The sequence below is a fragment of the Lissotriton helveticus genome, chromosome 6, assembly GCF_964261635.1.
Source record: "Lissotriton helveticus chromosome 6, aLisHel1.1, whole genome shotgun sequence".
NCBI classification, from domain to species: Eukaryota; Metazoa; Chordata; class Amphibia; order Caudata; family Salamandridae; genus Lissotriton; species Lissotriton helveticus.
This window is the reverse complement of record NC_136067.1, coordinates 1,589,030,346-1,589,052,226: the sequence shown is the minus strand read 5'-3', so window position 1 is coordinate 1,589,052,226 and position 21,881 is coordinate 1,589,030,346.

Genomic DNA, 21,881 nt, shown 5'->3' with positions numbered 1-21,881 from the left:
CTCGCACGGATTTGCGCCCCGCAAATCGCGCGAAATTGCAGAAAAACGATTTTTGCAAAACTGAAAGCACTCAGCAGGTGCAAAAGTTCAATCTTAACATTAGTAACCATTCACTCTAGTGCTTCCTGAGGGGCCCCTCCAGAGTTCAGTTACCGGCTATTTGCAACTATTCTATGACCCTGCTCTGACCCTCACAGCAGTCTCATAGAATAGCTAGAAGTAGGCCATAAAGGTCCTGTGAAAAAAAATTGCACTGCAACAGAAAGCAAATTACAGATAAGGAAGGAAGCAGGTGCCAGCCAGACTGGAAGTTTAAAAATCAGTGACACATTAATCAACCCCAAATTAATTCATGGCAGTTGAAGCAGGGCAGGTGTGCTTGCTTTTTTTCACCCCCATAATCTACAGTGATAAACCAACCAGAGGGTGGCAGTGATGTACCAGAGGGTGGCATGGGTGTACCAGAGGGTGGCAGTGGTGAAACAGAGGGTGCTGTGAACCTGTGATGATGAACCAGACGTAGAAACAACATAGTCGCGGCCGTTGCGAGCCGACAAGTAAGTTCGCAATTGCGAACTGGTACACAAACCTCGCGAACTGGCAGAAACCCTTGCGAACACAAAAATCCGCAAATTCGCGAGAGTTCGCGGATTTTGCGGATTGCGAATCTGTAAATACGCAAGTTCGCGTACGCCAGATTTGCAAAATCCGCCCATACTTACCCGCCACCACAACCTCAACATCATCTCCTACGCCGAAGATCCTCAGCTCATCATCTCCCTCACCGAGGACCCACGCACCGCCAAAACCAACATCCACGACGGAATGAAGGCCATCGCTGACTGGATGAGGAGCAGCCGTTTGAAACTGAACTCAGACAAGACGGAGGTCCTCATCCTCGGGCCCAACCCCTCAGCCTGGGACGACTCCTGGTGGCCTACCACTCTGGGGACAGCACCGACACCCACCGACCACGCACCCAACCTGGGATTCATCCTCGACTCCACCCTCTCCATGTCCAAACAGGTCAATGCTGTCTCCTCCTCCTGCTACAACACCCTCCGCCCCTTCGCAGGATCTACAAATGGATCCCGGCTGAAACAAGAAGAACGGCGACACAGGCCCTCGTCAGCAGCAGGCTGGACTACGGCAATGCACTCTATGCCAGAATCCCAGCCAAACACCTACGACGACTCCAGCACATCCAAAATACCTCCGCCCGACTGATCGTCAACGCACCCCGCCGCTGCCACATCACCCCCATCTGATGAACCTACACTGGCTCCCCGTCGACAAGAGGGTCACCGTCAAACTCCTCACCCATGCACACAAAGCACTCCACAACGCCGAACCAGCCTACTTGAAGAGCCAACTCAACTTCCACTCCCCCACCCACCAGCTCCGCTCCGCTCCGCCAGCCTCGCCCTCGCCACCGTCCCCTGCATCCAACGAACTACCTCCGGCAGCAGATCCTTCTCCTACCTTGCCGCCAAGACCTGGAACACCCTTCCAACCCACCTACGTCAGACCGAAGACCTACTCGCCTTCAGAAAACTCCTCAAGACCTGGCTCTTCGAACAGTAGCATCGCCCCCCCCCCCCAACCGCCCCTCAGCACCTTGAGACCCTCACGGGTAAGTAGCGCGCTTTACAAATCCCCTGATTGATTGATTGATTGATTGTCATTCCAGGCATCAGGGTGTGGGCCCATGATGAGTACTTCTGTTTTGTCGGTGTTGAGTTGCAGACAGCTGCTTTTCATCCATTTGGCGACAGCTTCCATGCCTTCTTGAAAGTTGTGTTCATCTGCGTTGGGTTAGTTGGATAGGGAGAGGATGATTTGGGTGTCGTCTGCGTATGTAACAATGTCGAATCCGTGGGTTCTGACAATGGGGGCAAGCGGGGCCATGTAGACGTTGAAGAGCTTGGGGCTGAGGGAGGACCCCTCGGGGACTCTGCATGTGGTTGGTATAGGGTCTGAGAGGAAGGGAGGGAGTCTGACCAGCTGCGTTCTGCCAGAGAGGACAGAGTAGATCCAGTCGAGGGCCTTGTCCCGGATCCCTGCGTTGTGGAGTCTGCATGTTAGGGTGCAGTGGGAGACTGGGTCGAAGGCCCCTGAGAAGTCGAGGAGGATGAGGGCTACTGTTTCTCCTTTGTCCAGTAGGGAGCGGAAGTCATCTGTTGCGGCGAGGAGGGCGGTTTCTGTGCTGTTTTTTTTTCTGAAGCCGGATTGGGAGGAGTCGAGGATGTTGTGCTCTTCGATGAAGGTGGCGAATTGGCTGTTGATGGTTTTCTCAATGACTTTCACTGAGAACGGGAGCAAGGAGATGGGTCTGTAGATTTTGAAGTGGGTGGGGTCCGTCAAGGGCTTCTTCAGGAGGGGGTTGACCTCGGCATGTTTCCAGTCATCGGGGAAGGACTCGGTTGCCAGGGAGCGGTTGATGGTGTGGGGAAGCATGGGTGCGATGGTGTCGGTGGCTCTGTTGACGATGTGGTGGGAACAGGGGTCCGTGGGGGCCCTGGAGTGGATAGACTTCATCTAATTCAGCATGAGAGCAGCGCTAGGTTTTACTTGGGAGCCTGCCTTCTATTAGAGAAGACGATGAAGGACTTCACCTTGTTGCATAAAGGTATGTTTATTTAATGCATTATTATTCTTTTTTTCCACCCGCCCCTCACCCTCTTGACATGTCAGCTGCGACTGCACTCACTCTTCTTTCTGCTCTGCACCTTAGCATCCAGCTCCATGTTTCCCCTCAACTTCCTCTCGTTTTACTGCAGCTTTCCATCCATGAATATTTGCAAAACATGACCTTTGCCACCTGTATTCTTCTGACTTCACCACCTACACTAGGCACATACCTTACACTGTGTATCTCCTTCAGAAGCCCCAGCTCAGACATCACAACACATCTAGTTCTCTCTTTAACAAGTACTGTATTTGCTTCACGTAAGATGTTTGACTGGCAACTTATGAGTTGACAAGGATCTTGACTGGTGTGTCCTTCAACATATCGACCCCACCTGGAAGGTGTGAAGTGATGGGACTTCATACTATTTGAAGTCAGTTTTAATGGGGTTCATTGGTTGTTCTTAACTGGAAGTAATAAAGATATGTTATTCTGGTGAGGGTATGGTTAGAGTGGTGTGAGATTTCTGTCAGTCTTCAAACACGCCCTTTTCCAACCCTGAAGAAGGTAGAGTTGCCCTTTCAATATACTGTTTGGACGTACACAAATAAAAACTAAAAACTACATTTATTTCAAATGAAAAGAGGAAATGTCAGGTACAAACAATACATTGAGCACGGTTTCTCAGCCACAGTGGGAAGGAATGATGAGAAGCAACGAGATACAAAGCTGGTGCCTACTGCAGCTGTAAATGTACCGTCATCATGGCTCCCTGACACAACCAATATTGTCACTAGTTGTAAAAAGCTTGTAGAAGTGCAATTATATCGTGCTCCACGGCGAGTCTCCATTCATGTCTGTGACAAATGTCAGCGCTTGCAATTAGTGATGGAATTACTCGATCAACTGGCAAAGAACACCACTCAAACCCCACACAAACCACAGCTCCACAGGTGGAACGTACTCTGTGCAGCGGTATACGGACAAGCTGCTGGTAAACATGCCTGTCCACATTCACAAAGGGCTTGGGAAAAAAGTTGACATTCTCTCCCAATCGATTACTTCTACGTTGGAGAAAATTTCCAACATTTATAGGTCTCACCAGGTATACTCCTGGAAATCTGAGACGGTCATAGGTTTCCAGGAATATGCATATGTGCAAAAAGTATGCATGTACAATATTCACCTAGTGGAAGAGTACACATGAATAAATCATGTGCAAAATTCAGTTTAGTTTTTTTTTTCCTAAGGGAAAATATTTTCCCCTTGGAGAACGCAATTCCCTAAATAACTATTAAATAAGTAGGTGTTCCCTCCACAGCACCACTCAGTAATAAACTTTGGGGCATTATCACAAGCCCCTATTGCCACTGGAACGTCACTTTTTACGACGTTCCTGTGGCGACAGGGGCTTTGCCTTATTTACAAGGCAGCGTTAAGCGGCTTAACGTGACTTAATGCTGCCTTGTAAAAAAGGCCCCCTTTCATGCTATGCTTAGTGTGAAAGGGGTGGGCAATGGGTGTTGCTGTGGGCGGTCCATTGCAACACCCATTGATTCTGATGCTGCCCCGTATTTACAAGGGAGGGGTAAATAGGAGGCAGCGCCAAGATTAAGACCAGGGTAAATCTAGTTTTTCCCTGGCGCAATGGGGAGAAATTTTTAATTTCTTCCTGTTTTTGCTGATTTCATGTGTGCAGCACACATAAAAACAGCAAAGGGCCAATGATTGGTTATGTACAGGAAGGCCCCCCTTCCTGCACATAAACAATATTTTTTTTTTAAATGCTATTTACCAACTTCTATGTGTGCTGCATTAAGCTGCGCACATAGAACTTACACAACAGCATTTCAAGATTGTTTATGTGCAGGAAGGGAGACCTTCCTGCACATAAACAATCTTCCTCTGCACGCAGACACCCTTGCACTATGGTTCAAGGGTGCCTGCGTTGGCGCTAGGCTACTAAGTGTAGCGCCAGTGCAGAGGGAAACGAAGGGCTGCACCATATTCTTGTAAATATGGTGCAGCCTTGCATTTCTGAAGTGGCGGAGTGAGGCGTTAAGCCAGGAAGGCTAACGCCACTTCCCTTGTAAATATGCCCCTTTGCTAGGGTACAATTCCACGTGCCTTGCATCTATGAAATAGAATGTGATAGTTGATTTTGCAAACTGATGTTTTTTTGTACCCAAAAGCAACTTAGATCGCCAAAAACATTTGTGACTCTGGCTGCATTTATCAAACCGCACCTGCTTTGAGAAACAGCAGTTTGAATTCGCCACAGAAGGTTACCTCCCCTAGTGCGCAAAAATGTTCTGCATGTGAATGTTTGTGCTCCGTGACTAAGCACAGTGGCGACTCTCTGTTCGGCGCACGCTGCTTTGCATCTGTTTGCTGAAATAATGCGAGCTCGGCTGAGTCCCCATTAATATGTGTCAGCAGCCTCCGCGGCCCGCATGGGAAAGGGAAACATCTTCAGCGTTTCACTGGCACAGCAGCCAAAACCTCGTATTAACTCGTCCTCAAGTTGAAGCAACAATGTGGCCTTTGTGCTGCCAAGCACTTTAAATTCAATACCCTGCTTGGAGAGCTTCAATCCGACCCAGACGGCCCTCTTCAGAGCTGTTTGGAACTGTAGGACCAAAAAAATCCAAGAAGAGAAAAGGCGTTTTTAAAAAGCTCCCCCCTCTTCAAAAGGCAGAATTGGTTCAGCCTTTGAATGCAGACTGGCCGCCTTGCCGGGTACTTCACATCTCAACTGACAACATGCAATGGTTCTGTCTTCAGCTGTCCCATTGGTGGGCTCGCTTCAGGAAAGAAGCCCAGTGTTTTTCAGGTGTCTCGAGATGGTCTTTATACTGGCCCGAGTGCTAGAGTGGCACGACAGAGCTAATTCACATGTGCAAAGTACACAGCTGGAAAGGGAATCTGATGTGGAAAAATTTTCAAGTGACTTGATGGTTTTAGTATCCAACATGTCCGTCTTTCTTTCAGCTCTTTTGCAGTTTTTACGCGCTAGGCCAAATACACATATACACTGAATATCTGATTTAGTTCTTGCATTGATGATGAGCTTGATAGTCATCGTTGTACAATAATTCTCAGGTCACAAATGATCACTTTTTGGTAGGGACAGCCCAAAACATTGATCAATGGAAATTGGAATTGGTCAATGGAAAGTTTCAAATGAATGAGCACTTTCAAGTCCAACAACACTCATTTTGTAGGGTTTCAATTGAGATTTATCAACAAGCAGGCAAAAACACAGCTCTAACTAATCTTCTCTACTGCTCAAAACCTTCAATTACTCAAAACATGCTTTGATTTCAGAGTTGCATGGCCAACATCTATCTACAACTCAGCCTGGCCAAGACACAATATCTCCTCCTGTTCATCAAAGGTAGCAAAAAAAACGCAAATTCAAACCTTACTCTCTGAAATGACCAGCTGATACCCAATGTAAAACATTGGGTATCACTCAAAATAAAGACCCAAGAAAAATGAAAAGAAAAAAGAAAAAAGAAAGAAGGTGGAATAACGTGAACATGTGTGCATGCAAGTGTACATGTCATGGCACTGCTGATGGTGGTGTCATTCCAAATCTGTGCAAAGGCATGAGGACATATATCACCATGCATGCATGCACACACAGAATGGCAAAATCGCAATTTTTTTATTTACTGTTCCCAATAGGTGGACGCCACCTGTAGTTTTAAAATAATAAATATATTTTTACTTGAGTGATCGAGCTTTTTAAATTGGGAGTGACTCAGCAGCAAATGACAGCTGCTGGCTTCCCAAAAAACTGAAGAGAAAAAAAATTGCATCAGGACAGAGCAGTGGAGAAGCAATGGAAGAAAGCGTAAGGGAACATCTGGGGGAGAAGACAATGTAAGAGGAGCAACAAGAAGCTGCATGGGAGTAACAGAGGAGCTTAGAGGGGGGTGCGGATGAGAAAATAAATGTAAAAATTTTGAAAAAAAGCCCAGATGTGAAATCAATTAACGAGCTGGGGGTGTGAGGGGGAGGGAGAAACATGCAACATAGGAGGCCCAGGTATTTTAGGGGGAAAGCATCACTTGACTTGAGGGAGTGAGCAAGAAGCCACATGCATTATCATGAAGTGTTGAAAGAAAAAGAAAAAAATGCTTCCCTGAACAACTTGAAGGATACAAGTCGTCAAACCAAAAGGTTGGTAAAGAGGCTATGCTGCCGGTGGGGGATAAACACATGAATCAGAAAGAAACACGTTGACTAAGAAGCAAGTAAATGAGAGTGACAAGAGAGCCAACCAATGGTAAGCAACAGGCAGTCTCTCAGCCTTCAGCAAGATTTTGGTATGGTACACAAGAGGTCTCTGAATAACGGACAACAAAGCTGTCTTTAAGTGAGACCTAATGACTCAGACTCAACCTTGATACAACCTCTCCTTCGAAGAACACGCCTCTTGAAAACCAAGTCGGCACAATAACAGCTCTACCTCCTGAAGAAACGTGAAACCCTGCCCCTCTGAAATTCAATTCAGAACAACAATCCAAGCGTGAGGCCTCTCCAAACTGGGTAGAGGCGATGCCCTCTTTATGGTCTGACACCTCACTGGCCCTTCAGAAAGATATCCTACATGCTACAGCATGTCTAATCAATGGCCTAAGGAAGTGAAACCATATAAACCCCTTCCTTACTTAGCTACACTTGCTCCATACCTTTCACACGTAATCTTGAAAATACTTTGCATCACTTATGAGGTCATCAGAAGCAGCATCCATCCATACCTAGCCTAATAACTAACCATTGCAGGAGGACACACCCCACTAGAAGCCAGGACTAGAAATAAACAAGCATTTACAATGCAACACTCTTGCCTTTGCAAAAGTTAGAGCTATTGGCATTGTAAATGACACATTTTTAGGGCTCGCCTGCTGATGCGCTTCAGCGCATAGCTGGCGAAGCTCTATAGGGGCTTATCCAGTGTTTATCCACCACTGGCGATTCCACTGGCGATTCCTTCAAGTGCATGTGCTTTTTAGGTCATTGCGCTTGCGCAAGCCCTAAAAAGCGCGTGCACAATGCCACCAGCCGCCTGCCTGCCTGCCTCGCATTACCACATCAAAGGCAGCCCTCCGAGCGCATTTCTCACCCCCTAATTATTCACGGCCGGCCGGCAGGCACATCAAAGGCTGCTGCTGCCGTGACTCGCATTTCTCCTCCCTCCTCCCCTATCACTGCCCAGGCCGGCCGTACTTTCTCTTTACAAGGGCGCCCATTCCTGAATCACTTGAAATCTCTCCACATTATTTGCATTTTGTTAATTAAAAAAATTAACTACAACACAGCGTTGCACATTTTTCTCGACTTCGGAAGGATGAGTCCCAATCTCATTTGTACAAAGTGCTGTAATGGGATTATTGGAGAGTTAGAGAAACGTGCTCACAAGTTACATTTTTATGCAAATCATCTGAGTAAATAAACAATAGCATGGTGCCGTTTGCGTCCTTGACTTGATCTGGTTTTTATTTTTATTTTGCTATTATTCTCACAAAGGCTAAGAAGGTCTGCCTACTTTAGTATTAAGTGCTATACGTCGCATAAGCAACAGCTAACCATTCACTCACCCACGCAACGCCACTCACCCACGCAACGCCACTCACCCACGCAACGCCACTCACCCACGCAACGCCACTCACCCACGCAACGCCACTCACACATGCAACGCCACTCACACACGCAACGCCACTCACACACGCAACGCCACACACACACGCAACGCCACACACACACGCAACGCCACACACACACGCAACGCCACACACACACGCAACGCCACACACACATGCAACGCCACACACACATGCAACGCCACTCACACATGCAACGCCACTCACACATGCAACGCCACTCACACATGCAACGCCACTCAACCACGCAACGCCACTCACACACGCAACGCCACTCAACCACGCAACGCCACTCACCCACGCAACGCCACTCACCCACGCAACGCCACTCAGCCACGCAACGCCACTCAGCCACGCAACGCCACTCACACACGCAACGCCACTCACACACGCAATGCCACTCACACACGCAACGCCACTCACACACGCAACGCCACTCACACACGCAACGCCACACACACACGCAACGCCACACACACACGCAACGCCACACACGCAACGCCACACACACACGCAACGCCACACATGCAACGCCACACACACGCAACGCCACACACACATGCAACGCCACTCACACATGCAACGCCACTCACACACGCAACGCCACTCACACACGCAACGCCACTCACACACGCAACGCCACTCACACATGCAACGCCACTCACACACGCAACGCCACTCAACCACGCAACGCCACTCACCCACGCAACGCCACTCACCCACGCAACGCCACTCACCCACGCAACGCCACTCACCCACGCAACGCCACTCACCCACGCAACGCCACTCACCCACGCAACGCCACTCAGCCACGCAACGCCACTCAGCCACGCAACGCCACTCAGCCACGCAACGCCACTCAGCCACGCAACGCCACTCACACACGCAACGCCACTCACACACGCAACGCCACTCACACACGCAACGCCACTCACACACGCAACGCCACTCACACACGCAACGCCACTCACACACGCAACGCCACTCACACACGCAACGCCACTCACACACGCAACGCCACACACACACGCAACGCCACACACACACGCAACGCCACACACACACGCAACGCCACACACACACGCAACGCCACACACACACGCAACGCCACACACACACGCAACGCCACTCACACACGCAACGCCACTCACACACGCAACGCCACTCACACACGCAACGCCACTCACACACGCAACGCCACTCAACCACGCAACGCCACTCACCCACGCAACGCCACTCACCCACGCAACGCCACTCAGCCACGCAACGCCACTCACCCACGCAACGCCACTCACCCACGCAACGCCACTCACCCACGCAACGCCACTCACCCACGCAACGCCACTCACCCACGCAACGCCACTCACCCACGCAACGCCACACACACACGCAACGCCACTCACACACGCAACGCCACTCACACACGCAACGCCACACACACACGCAACGCCACACACGCAACGCCACACACACGCAACGCCACACACACATGCAACGCCACTCACACATGCAACGCCACTCACACACGCAACGCCACTCACACATGCAACGCCACTCACACATGCAACGCCACTCACACACGCAACGCCACTCAACCACGCAACGCCACTCACCCACGCAACGCCACTCACCCACGCAACGCCACTCACCCACGCAACGCCACTCACCCACGCAACGCCACTCACCCACGCAACGCCACTCAGCCACGCAACGCCACTCAGCCACGCAACGCCACTCAGCCACGCAACGCCACTCAGCCACGCAACGCCACTCACACACGCAACGCCACTCACACACGCAACGCCACTCACACACGCAACGCCACTCACACACGCAACGCCACTCACACACGCAACGCCACACACACACGCAACGCCACACACACACGCAACGCCACACACACGCAACACCACACACACACGCAACGCCACACACACACGCAACGCCACACACACACGCAACGCCACACACACACGCAACGCCACTCACACACGCAACGCCACTCACACACGCAACGCCACTCACACACGCAACGCCACTCACACACGCAACGCCACTCACACACGCAACGCCACTCACACACGCAACGCCACTCACACACGCAACGCCACTCACCCACGCAACGCCACTCACCCACGCAACGCCACTCACCCACGCAACGCCACTCACCCACGCAACGCCACTCACCCACGCAACGCCACTCACCCACGCAACGCCACTCACCCACGCAACGCCACTCACCCACGCAACGCCACTCACCCACGCAACGCCACACACACATGCAACGCCACTCACACACGCAACGCCACTCACACATGCAACGCCACTCACCCACGCAACGCCACACACACACGCAACGCCACACACACACGCAACGCCACTCACACATGCAACGCCACTCACACATGCAACGCCACACACGCAACGCCACTCACCCACGCAACGCCACTCACCCACGCAACGCCACTCACCCACGCAACGCCACTCACCCACGCAACGCCACTCATCCACGCAACGCCACTCATCCACGCAACGCCACTCATCCATTTGCAAAACGAAAAATGTGAAACTCTTCTATTGCGAGACCTATTGCATTTTCAATGCTTGTTTATTTATGTGTTGGTTTTGAAAACAGATAAATAAATAGCATTGTCATTTACAATGCCAATAGCTTAATCTCTCGCAAATGCGAGACCTATTGCATTTTCAATGCAATAGGTTGCATATTTACGTGAGTTTGAGCTATTGACAGTGCAAATGACAACATGTTTTATTTATGTTTCAAAAACACACACACACACATACAGAGCCACACACACAGAGCCATACACCTCAGAGCCACACACACACAGCCACACACACAGAGCCACACACACACAGAGCCACACACACATAGAGCCACACACACACACACACACACACACAGCCACACACACACACACACACACAGAGCCACACAGAGCCACACATACAGAGTCACACGCACAGAGCCACACACACAGAGCCACACATACACAGAGCCACACACACACAGAGCCACACACACACAGAGCCACACACAGACCCCAACAAAAGAAGCCCAAGAGTAAAGGAAGTTAGCAACTCCAATTATTTTTCTTTGATTACACAAAACCCTGTTTTGAAGTTTGAGATTTTACTGGCGATGCTCATGTTTTCGGTCAAAACCCATAGCGAAAACCCCAGGTTGAATGCGTTATGGGTAATGACTGATGAATGGTTGGTAAGACACATACACAGCTTGCCTTTTTTGATGCCCACCAAGCTGGTATTCGCAACTTAATCCCCAAAGTGCATGCACATTAAGACGTAGCGGTGCCATTTTTGTTTTTTAAGTGCGCTAAACAGAATTACAAATGCAAGAATTCCCAGTTTTTTTTCGCTAGAATTGCGCACAAACGGTCAGCATTAAACATTTCTGCAGCAGAAGTTCTGACCTAGTAAACTATTTTACCTTAACTAATATAATAGAGCAGACCACACTGAGCCAGCTGCCGGGGCCTGGGAGCGGGAGAGCAGCTTGGGCACGTGTCTGTGCTGACACTTTGGTTTCAGTTGCAACATCGCAGGTTTCCGTACAAAAATCTATTTTACCCGAACCATGCTCCAGCCAGGAAAACCCTGATTATCTGTAACATAATTTATTTCACCTCCATGCAAGACCCTTAGGAAGAAGTGTCAGGGGATGGGTGGGTGTCAGAGGGACAAGGGAGAGGGGTGCAGGGTGGGTCAGGGGTTCACCAGGTGCCGATGCAACATATATAGGGTAATGCTCCAGGCAGAAGGGCTACTTTGCATTAATGTCTGTGTTATTCAGTAATTCGACGAGTTAAAAGAGCAGCTGGTTATGGACGAGAGGTTGAGCACCTTGCGAGAGGAGGTCGATGTAGAGCTCAGGAGAGACGCACTCGGGCTTATTCAACCCGGGCCACTGAAAAGGTCGGCGGTATTTATGGTGAGAATCGGGAACTAAACTCAGCCGCAGCCTGCTGCTACCCAGCTCCGCCACTCTGGGAGGAAGGCAACCCGCTAGACTACCTGGGCCGGCCGCTGCTGGGCTTGGGACCTCCGCGGAGGCGGCAAGGCGCACCTCAGCGCCCGTGGGAGTTTACCCAGGAGGAGCAAAAGGAGACCGCCTACCAGAGCTGTCGGCAGCGCAACAACAAGGCAGCGAGGCGCTCCAGGCAGCGGCGGAGGCTGCAGGAGCTGCAGCTTGAGGCCCGGGCTCTGGAGCTGCCGCGGGAGAACGAGCAGCTGAGGGCCATGCTCGGCGCCCTGTACTGCCCGCTCTGGCCCCACGCAGCGCCCGTGGAACACCCGACCCCCGCTGCTTCCCTCCACAGACCGCTGCCACCAGGGGACCCGCGCCCCCCTTCTGGACCTCCTGGAGCCAGCGCCACGCACGCTGCCCCGTACCGGCCTTGAGTAGACCCGGCCCCGCAGCCCTGCGAGCCCAGAAGCAGCTGCCCGGGAGCACGGCCGTGCGCAGGACCCCAGACGGCCTCTCTGCTCCCACACAAGCTGAGGCACAAGGGCGGAGAAGCAGTGGGTACACTGGCCCAAGGACCTGCAGAGCTCGGGGTGAGAGGGGCGCTTGGCAGCCCAGTGTAACTGTGCAGAGAGACTATAGTATAAGTGGTAAAACACATCAACAAGCGCAGGCCATTTGTCACTAAGGCCCATCCTTTGCAGACTGGGGGGCATGTTTTTCTTTCTCCCCTCTTCTCCATTGGCTGGAATGTAAAACAACGGGCGTGTTTTTGGCTTGTTGTTCACATTCCAGCCAATGGAAAGAGGAGAGAAAGAAACGAAAAAACACACCCCTCAATCCGAAAAAGACGGGGCTTAGGTGGAAAAAATGACGTCACTAAAACCTCTTCTCCAATGGCTGGCCGCCATTTAGGAAGCCAGCCAATGGAGAAGTAGGGCGGGGTTTACCCTCGCTACTAAGAAACATAAAATCTCACCAGCGAGCCTGCGCATGTGCGCAGCCTACGCTAGCCGAGACCTAAAAAGCGGGATGACTGTTTGGAATCACTGGACTGCATTTCACTGTGCTTTAGGCAACGGGAACCTGATTTTTAAAGAGCGACAGATGTCCCCCCCCCCAGCTGGAGGGTGTAGTGCAGGGTTTTCCAAAGTCAGTCATAGGGGGCTGGATCAAGGCCACTTTTTTAAGATAACTACATTTATCTAAATGGGGATGCTAAATATCTGGAATAGACAGATTTAGGAGAACCTTGGTGTAGTGAATGCCTGAACACACCTAAAGAGGTATGCTTATGGAATCTCTAGGATTGCTTTTCCCTCTATTCAGGAGGCACCCCGTGGTCTCACTTGGGCCACCTCTTTGTGGTGCTTCATGCCACCAACAGCTCCTTTGCTTTGGCCTTAGAGTCTGTAATATGGCGCAGACTCAGGGGAAAAGTGCAGTTGCATGGATCCATGTCTCCTAGCAAATGAGGGTACATTAACTTCTGCTCACGTCATCACAAAATATGCCTTGGACATGATTTACGTTATAAAAGGCCCTTCCTATAATACCAAAGTTCCCCAAGGGCACAAGAAGCGGACACCAACACCTGTTGTGCCCCTGTGGCACTAACGTTGACATGGAACCATAAGTCTTTAACTATAATCATGTTTTGATCCCTGGTCTAAAACAAGATAGGTTAAAGCTGGAGTGTGTATATACCCTCACTTAAAATGACAAAAGGTATATTTTTCTGTTTTGATGTGCACCTTATTTGAAATGTGCGTCCTTTGTGTCGTATATTTCAAAAGATATTTTATTTGCTGAGTAAATAAACAAGGTCCTGGAAATCACCCAGGAGCTATCACCTGGCTAATTAAATCCGATCAAGACCAATTTTTAATGACTCAAACTGATGGATGAATCATGACACACTAGCACAACTAACATTTTGTTGTTGGGTTTTTTAATGGTTTGTTTCTATATCAGTGTGCTAAGTGACTAGTATTTACAAGACTGGTCTAAAAGCATTTAAATCAATTTATTGTTTATGGCGTTTGGCTGCTGTGCCTGCAGTGACAACTGACATAATATACAATCAATTAACAACCTCAGATTTTAAAAGGTACAAAAAGCTGTGTGATGCCACAGCCAAAAAGGGAAAAAATGCAATCCCATGTTACATATGAAGGTAAGATATAAGTCACACATTGCTCAATCTGTTTTCTATATGTGATGCCTCTAACATATTTTTTTGAATTGTTATTCCTAGATGGTAGAAATACCAGGTGTAATACTGTTTCCAACCATTAGCCTTCAAGGAGAATTGCAGTTTTATAAAATGCAGTTCTTTCAAATGCTCTCATGACTGCTTATTAGACCCCATAGAAGATATAACCAGTATAGTTGAGCAAAAGTGACCACAGCAAGGTACCTAAGGTTGGAGGGCTTAGATGGATTTTCAAGATCTGAAAAATGCCCTAAATCTTTACAGTTATGTGTTGGGATGTGTTGAGCATTGTTGAATGTTGGATGGGGGAGCGTGCTGTGTTCCCTGTGTGGAACAGTGGGGGAGTGTGCTGGTGTTCCCTCCGTGGAACGGTGAGATGGTTCGGGGAATGTGTTTGATCGGCAGTTGCTGCTGGGACTTTGACACTGGAGGGCAATGAATAAACCATCTCTTACTTAAGTCTGGCTCCTGTCTTCCTTTCACTGGAAATAATCCAGTTTTGAAGTCCCTTCCTGGCGCAGGTGTCTTCGCAGTAGCAGGTTTCTGTAGCAGCCCCATGGTAGTGTAGGGGACCGCATTAATTTTACCGGTAATTGGCTGTGTGGCCCTAAAGTTGAGCGCAGTGGGCCACCTCCGCATGTCATGTAGGATACAATGCGGCCATCTACCACCTCAATGTAAGGCATTCAGTTCCTTGTCTAGTAGAGTGTCTTTCTCCCATGCCAACATAGGCCCCTGTGCCTTCATGCACTAATTCCTCTAGAAACACCCTCTCCGCGTGCAACTTCGGTGGCCATTGTGGATTGGGATAATCTATTACCATAGCTGAAACTGCATCTGTTTGGTCAATAATGAGTCTAGGAGACCTTGAGGCATACTTGGAAGCAATTGATGAGGACACTTTCACCTAAAAGAAGAAAAAAGTTAAACTTAGCTTCTGAAGGAAGAAGTATACTAAAAATCTTGCCTTTGGAGGTGGTTAATGTTCCCATATATACTGGTGAAGATGGCTATTCAGCTATGGTGTTTGATGATAGTCAAGACTATAGATAAAAGGTTCAGACCTAAGAAAAACATTGTGTTAAAACATCAGAAGTTTCTTCAACGTTCGCAGTTTTAGGGAGGATGTATTGGCGATTTTGTTGCTGCCCTTAGAACCCTTGCAGCGTCTTGCAACAATAGGGTATTCAAAGACCAAATCATTTTTGATCAGTTGATTGAACGAACCAACAACAAAAGAGTTCAAGAGAAACTTTTGTTCTCTGACGGCCCTGATTTGGAGACCGCTCTGACATTGGCTAGAAACATTGAGCACTAGCAGGTGTGCATGAAAGAGATTGATGAAGGTAGTAAGAGTAATGAGTAACATTACTCAATTTGAAGCACGCTAAGCAACCTACAAAGGGAGCTAGTGCTCCTACCTTGCACTGTTCTGTAAATCTACGAGCTTCTACCAAACTGTCTAAGGGTGACAAACAGGAGTTGTTCTGTTACCGTTGTGACAGAAAGTCTCACTTCGGTAACGCTAATTTCTGCTTCGCTGTGGACCAAACCTGTTTCAAGTGTGTTAAAAAGCTGGACTTAGTCAGAGAACCGCTCCTTTTGAAATGGTCAAAACCATTGAAGAACATTTTAATGACTCTGATGAGGACAGTAATGTACTTATGTCATCTTCTCCAAATCAGAAAGAGTGTGGTTGAAGTGTCATCAGTGATGGGTTTGTGGAAAAGGAAGGCTTCATCTTGTGTAGTTTCTGTGAATAAGATGAATATTGGTTTTATAGTTGACTCTGGTTCCCCATTCACTTTGATGAACAAGAGCGATTTTGAAAAATTCTGGGATGTGAAACTGCAACAATCTCAAATTAAGATCTTTGCATATGGGGGCAAAAGAGTAGAAGTTCTGGGAACGTTTGAAGCGGATTTGGAAATTGATGAGAAATTTGTTGCCAGACCTGTGTATATAATCAAAGACGGGGCAAATTTGTTAGGTTGAGATGAACAAGGGGATCGTGGCATTTTCTTAGACCTCAATTATCCAGACATTGTTGTATCTTAACGTTTGCAGTGGGAGAGCGTACAACATTTGGAGGATCGCTGTGATTCCAGTCAGGTTGCCCATTTGAGACGTGACGTTTGGGTCAATAAATATCCTAAAACCTTTAGTGACAAATTGGTAAAATAGAATGGTTTCCAGCATCGTATAGTGCTCAAAGACAATACAATGGCAGTAGCTCACAGGGTGCACCAGGTTCCATTAGGTCTGCATGATGAGTTAAAGTGTGAATTGAACAAATTATGTTCCATGGGAGTAATTCAGCCTATTGAGGGGTCTGAATAGTTGGCTCTTTTAGTTCTGGCAAGCTCGACTGATAAGTCTTTGAGACTCTGCGTTGATTTGAGGGATCTTAACTCTAATATTTGGGGGATGATCAACCCCTACTTAACATCAACGAGATGTTGGCAACTTTGGGTGATGCTTGTGTGTTTACGTCACTGGATATATCTTTAGCCTACCACCAGGTTGAACTGAGCAGGGATTCTAGGCATCTCGCATTATTTGTTGCTCCTGAAGGTGCTTATTGTTACATTCAGATGTCCTTTGACTTGGCATCACAATCTGCTGTGTTCCAGCATGTAATAAACAAGTTATTTGTTAACACCAGTGAGGTCATGTTTTTCCAAGATGACACTTAGATTTATGGTAAAACAGAGGCTGAGCACAATGAAAGAGTGAGTATTTTGTGTTGGACATCATCAAGGTTAGTGGGTTGACTCTGAAGAGAGAGAAATTTAAATGTTCCCAAGATGGGGTGGATTATTTGGGCCATTATGTCTCAGTTAGAGGAGTTGAGTACATAATGAAGACTTTAGAAGCTATTCAAGGTGCACCCACACCCAAAGACAAGGAGCAGCTTCCAAGTGTGTTAACAATTTCACAGACAAAACTGTATGTCTACGAAAACTTCTCAAAAAAGTGCAAGGTATATGTGGGATGATGAATGCGCAATGAATTTTGAATTAATAAAGAAGGAAATAGTAAGTGCATGTCCCCTCAGACCTTTTGATATCAGCAACATGTGTATAATTTCCACTGATGCCAGCAATGTGGGGCTCAGTGCTGTGCTGATAGAGAGAAAAGCCAATGGCAATAAAACCATTGCTTTTGTCTCCAGACCGCTGGGAGGAGCACATTTGCGTATTCTACTATTGAAAAGGAAGCATTAGCGTTATGGTGGGGTGTTCGGCACTTCCAACATTTTTTGTGGGGCAATGAATTTGTTCTTAGGACTGACCACAAACCATTAGTGAATTTGTTTACCACTAGAGGCAGGGTAAGGGCTATCCAACGCATTGCTAAATGGCAATACAGATTGCAAGTATTTCAGTATAGGTTGGAATATGTAGCCAGTGCTAAGAATTTTGTGGTTGATTGTCTGTCTTGGTTGCCACTGATAGGTGAGGGTGATGAAGCGTCAGATGATGTGGAGATGGTGTGTGTGTTGAGTTCAGTTGATGTTACCAGGAAAGGTGCATTATCTGAGCAGGAATGGTTGGAAGCGGTGGCAATTGACATAGGGTTTCAAAATGGGGCTCATTTTGTTGCTAATGGTTGCCCATTAACAGTATGGCCCCAGAGGCATTGTTTCTATACAGGAGAGTAGGGAAGGAATTGGCCATTCTTGAGGGCGTGTTGCGCAGAGGCGGGCAGTTGGTCATTCCTGGTGTTCTCTGTGGGAAGATCCTGGATTTTGGCTCATGAAGGTCACTTTGGGATTCATGCCATGAAGCGTAGAGTGAGGGAGGATTTTTAGTGGCCTGGGGTGGACAAGTCTTTTGAACATTTTGTCCATGAGTGTTGCAAGTGTGCACTTAGTGATGATAAGTCGCAGATTACATGCCCTTCCCCGGTTAATCCAGTTGTGGTTAATAACACCCCGTGGTCCAAACTTACGTTTGATGTGTCATGTGTCTGGACCTTTTGGTATTGTAGGTTGGACACCCAAGAATGCTTTGGTTTTAATCGACAATATGTCTAAATGGACCGGAGTGAAATATGTGGACAAAATGTGTGCTGGAACAGTTATTAAGTTCTTCAAGGAAGTATTTTTGAGGGAGGGATTCCCGGACGAGTTAATGACTGACAATGGCACTCAATTGGTGTCCAGAGAAATGAAGAATTTCTTGGGTGAATCGGGCATGAGACATATCTTAACTTCTTTGTATCATCCCCGCAGTAATGGTCTTGTTGAAAAGATGAACCGTGTCATCAAGGACCAGTTGGAGTTGGCACATATAAATGGGTTGCACTGGAAGGAAACGATTGATGACATACTGTGGGCCATGTCGACAACCCCTTATACTAGTATGGGATGCTCTCCTTTCACTTTGCTGAGAGTCAGGGTTGCCAGAACGAAATTGAACAAAGAGTGGATGATAAGGAAGGCTGTGGATGCTGTAAGAATGTCAGGGGTGACGGATGTGAGAAATTCAGTACAAAGTAAGTATGGTACAGTGTACGAACTGCACAGAAATTTGACGGTTCAGGTGGGAGACTGGGTGGGAATAAGGAATCCTGTTTTATTCTGCAAAGGGTTGCCGCTTTTTTCTTCACCTATGCAAGTGAAGGAAGTGAAGGAACATGCTGTGGTATTGGAGGATGGCAAGACAAGGAATATGAGTTTTGTTTAATTTGTGCCAGAATCCAAGGCTGAGTATGTGGCCAGCAGAATGGGAATTCAGTCGGACACAGTAGAGCATTAATTCAAATTCAAAAAGCTTTATTAGATATTCAATAATGAATTCATAAAAGCATACAAGTTAAAAAGAAACAACAATCACAGGATGTCACAGAAATACAAAATGCGGAAAACATGGTAGGTTAAAAAAGCAGGCAGATCCGGTTAGTTAAAAACAAGTGCTTTAAGAGCTATAAGAATATACAAAAATGGAAAGCTTTACATTGAATTTCTGAACCTAATCAATCATTTAAAAAAAAGCTAGAGCCACAGAAGTGTTTTCCAGCTGTTGCAATCTAACATAGGCTATTCTGCAGGAGCGGTGGCCCCATGCTTTAAGGATTGGTTTCAAAATAATCCTCTGTGGAACAACATAAAATTTACAAAATAAAATACAGTGTAGGTTTGATTGAGGGGATAAATCATCACAGGGACAGGTGGGCAAATCCCTCGACCAAGTGTTACAAGATGGAAAGTGATAATACGAAAGAAACTTCCAAACCTGAACCGTGTTAATAACATTCTTGAGTAACAGGTTAGATCACTTAAAAGATACAATTGTGGCCCTGGATTAATAGTTATTTCCTGAAAGGCCAAGACTGTGTTTTTAAGTTTTTCTATGGACCATCTTTTGTTGGTTAAATGATTCATGGCAAGTTGTTTCAATGATTTTCTGGTAATCATTTCCATGCTAAGTGGTCTAGAAAAAAACTCAGGATGGCCCAGCTCGGTCATCAGGGCTTGCACATGGGATAGCCATTTTATATTTCCAACACCATCCAAGGTAAGACAGTCAGAAATTAAATTGCGATTAAAAGCTGTCTCCGGGGTGACCCACACCTTATGCCATAAAAGGATGGGTGCAATTTTTATAATGTCAAAAATAAAAGGTAAACCTAATTCAATATGGGTGAGGTAATTTGCTGAAGATTTAGGGGCCCCCAGCAGATATCTAAGGTATTGATTTTCAATTAATTGAATAGATGTTATATTTTCAATACCCCAGATACCCGAGCAATAGGTGGCCGTAGATATACCTTTAGCCTGATATATTGTAATTAGTTCCTTAATGGGTCTCCCCCGAGTTTCGCCGCAAAGTTATGGAGTGCACCGACCGCCCTCAGAAAGGCTAATTTTCTCGCTTTGACTGCTGTGTGCCAAGTGCATTTCCTGTCAAAGGATATTCCGAGGTAGGGAAAGTAATCGATGGTCTCTATCTTCCTGCCTTCAAGGTATATGGGACAGGCTGCTTTTTTGGTACCATGCCCACAAGCCATAGTATATGTTTTGGAAGTGTTGACTTTTAGCCCCTTATCTTTCATAAAAGTATTACATTTTGTGACCGCCCTCAGGAGACCCAACCTAGTTGGCGACATGATAGCCGCATCGTCTGCGTACAGGAGTATGGGGACAGGGTGGCCCTGGGATGAAGGGTAGTCATGGGGGAAACCCTTCAGGTGGTCGCCAATAGAGTTTATATATAACGTGAATAACAGGGGTGCTAAAATGCACCCCTGTCTCACTCCCCTTTTCATGGGAAATTTGGACGAACACTCACCTTGCTTACCAAAGCGCACCCTGGCCCCAGCACCCTATACAATTCCTTGATGAAATTTAAAATTATCACGTCAATTCCCAGGTCGGATAATGTGGACCAAAGTTGATTGTGGTCCACACAATCGAAAGCAGAGCTTAGGTCGATAAAAGTAATAAAAAGGTTCCCTTTTCTGGCCTGGGTGTACTTAGAGATTAAAAAATACAAATTTAAGCTCTGCTCAACTGTTCCCATGCCGGTACGAAAACCATACTGGAAATTAGAAAAGATGTTTTCATCATCGGCCCACAGTTGGATTCGCTTTATAATAATGCGAGCGGCCACCTTCATTAGGGTGTCTAGAAGGGAAAAAGGCCGATAACAGGTTGGATCTTGTCTATCGCCCTTTTTAAAAATGGGGACCACTATGGCCTCAGTCCATGTTGGTATTAATCCAACCATGTTTGCGCTATTCATGACATCAGTTAAAAGCGGGGCCCAGAGGTCAATTTCATGTTTAAAAACATCAGTTGGAATGCCATCCGGCCCGGGCGCTTTACCAGAAGGACTCTCCCTTATAGCCATTTTAACCTCATCACAGGTAAAGGAAATTCCCAAAGGGTAAACTCCCTTGCAAGCGCATCCCATATTTCCAGACGTAATAGTAAGGACAGGAGATACTGGTTTACAAGAATTTTCGTTATCATAGAGGTGTTCAAAGTGAGTTACCCATGTTTCACCATTTATAGCAATATCTATCACCGCTATATCGTTTTTATCACGGAAGATAGAGGCATTAACCGCCTTCCAGAATAAGGTTGAATCCCTATTTTTGGAGGCAGTGATTAGGGCCTGCCATGCTTCCTGTTTCAATGATTTCTCCCTGTTTTTCATTGCTAGACGGTAAGAACGTCTGACTTCTCGGATCTCAGACAGGGATCTAGGAGTATTATGGAGGGCCTTTTTAAAAAAAAATTATGCATTGGTGCAATTATGATCAAACCAGACAATTTGATGGTGCGAATCTGGGCGGTGATATCTAGTCAGTAGTTGTTTTAAGGTTAATTGTATTTTGGAAAAAGAATCC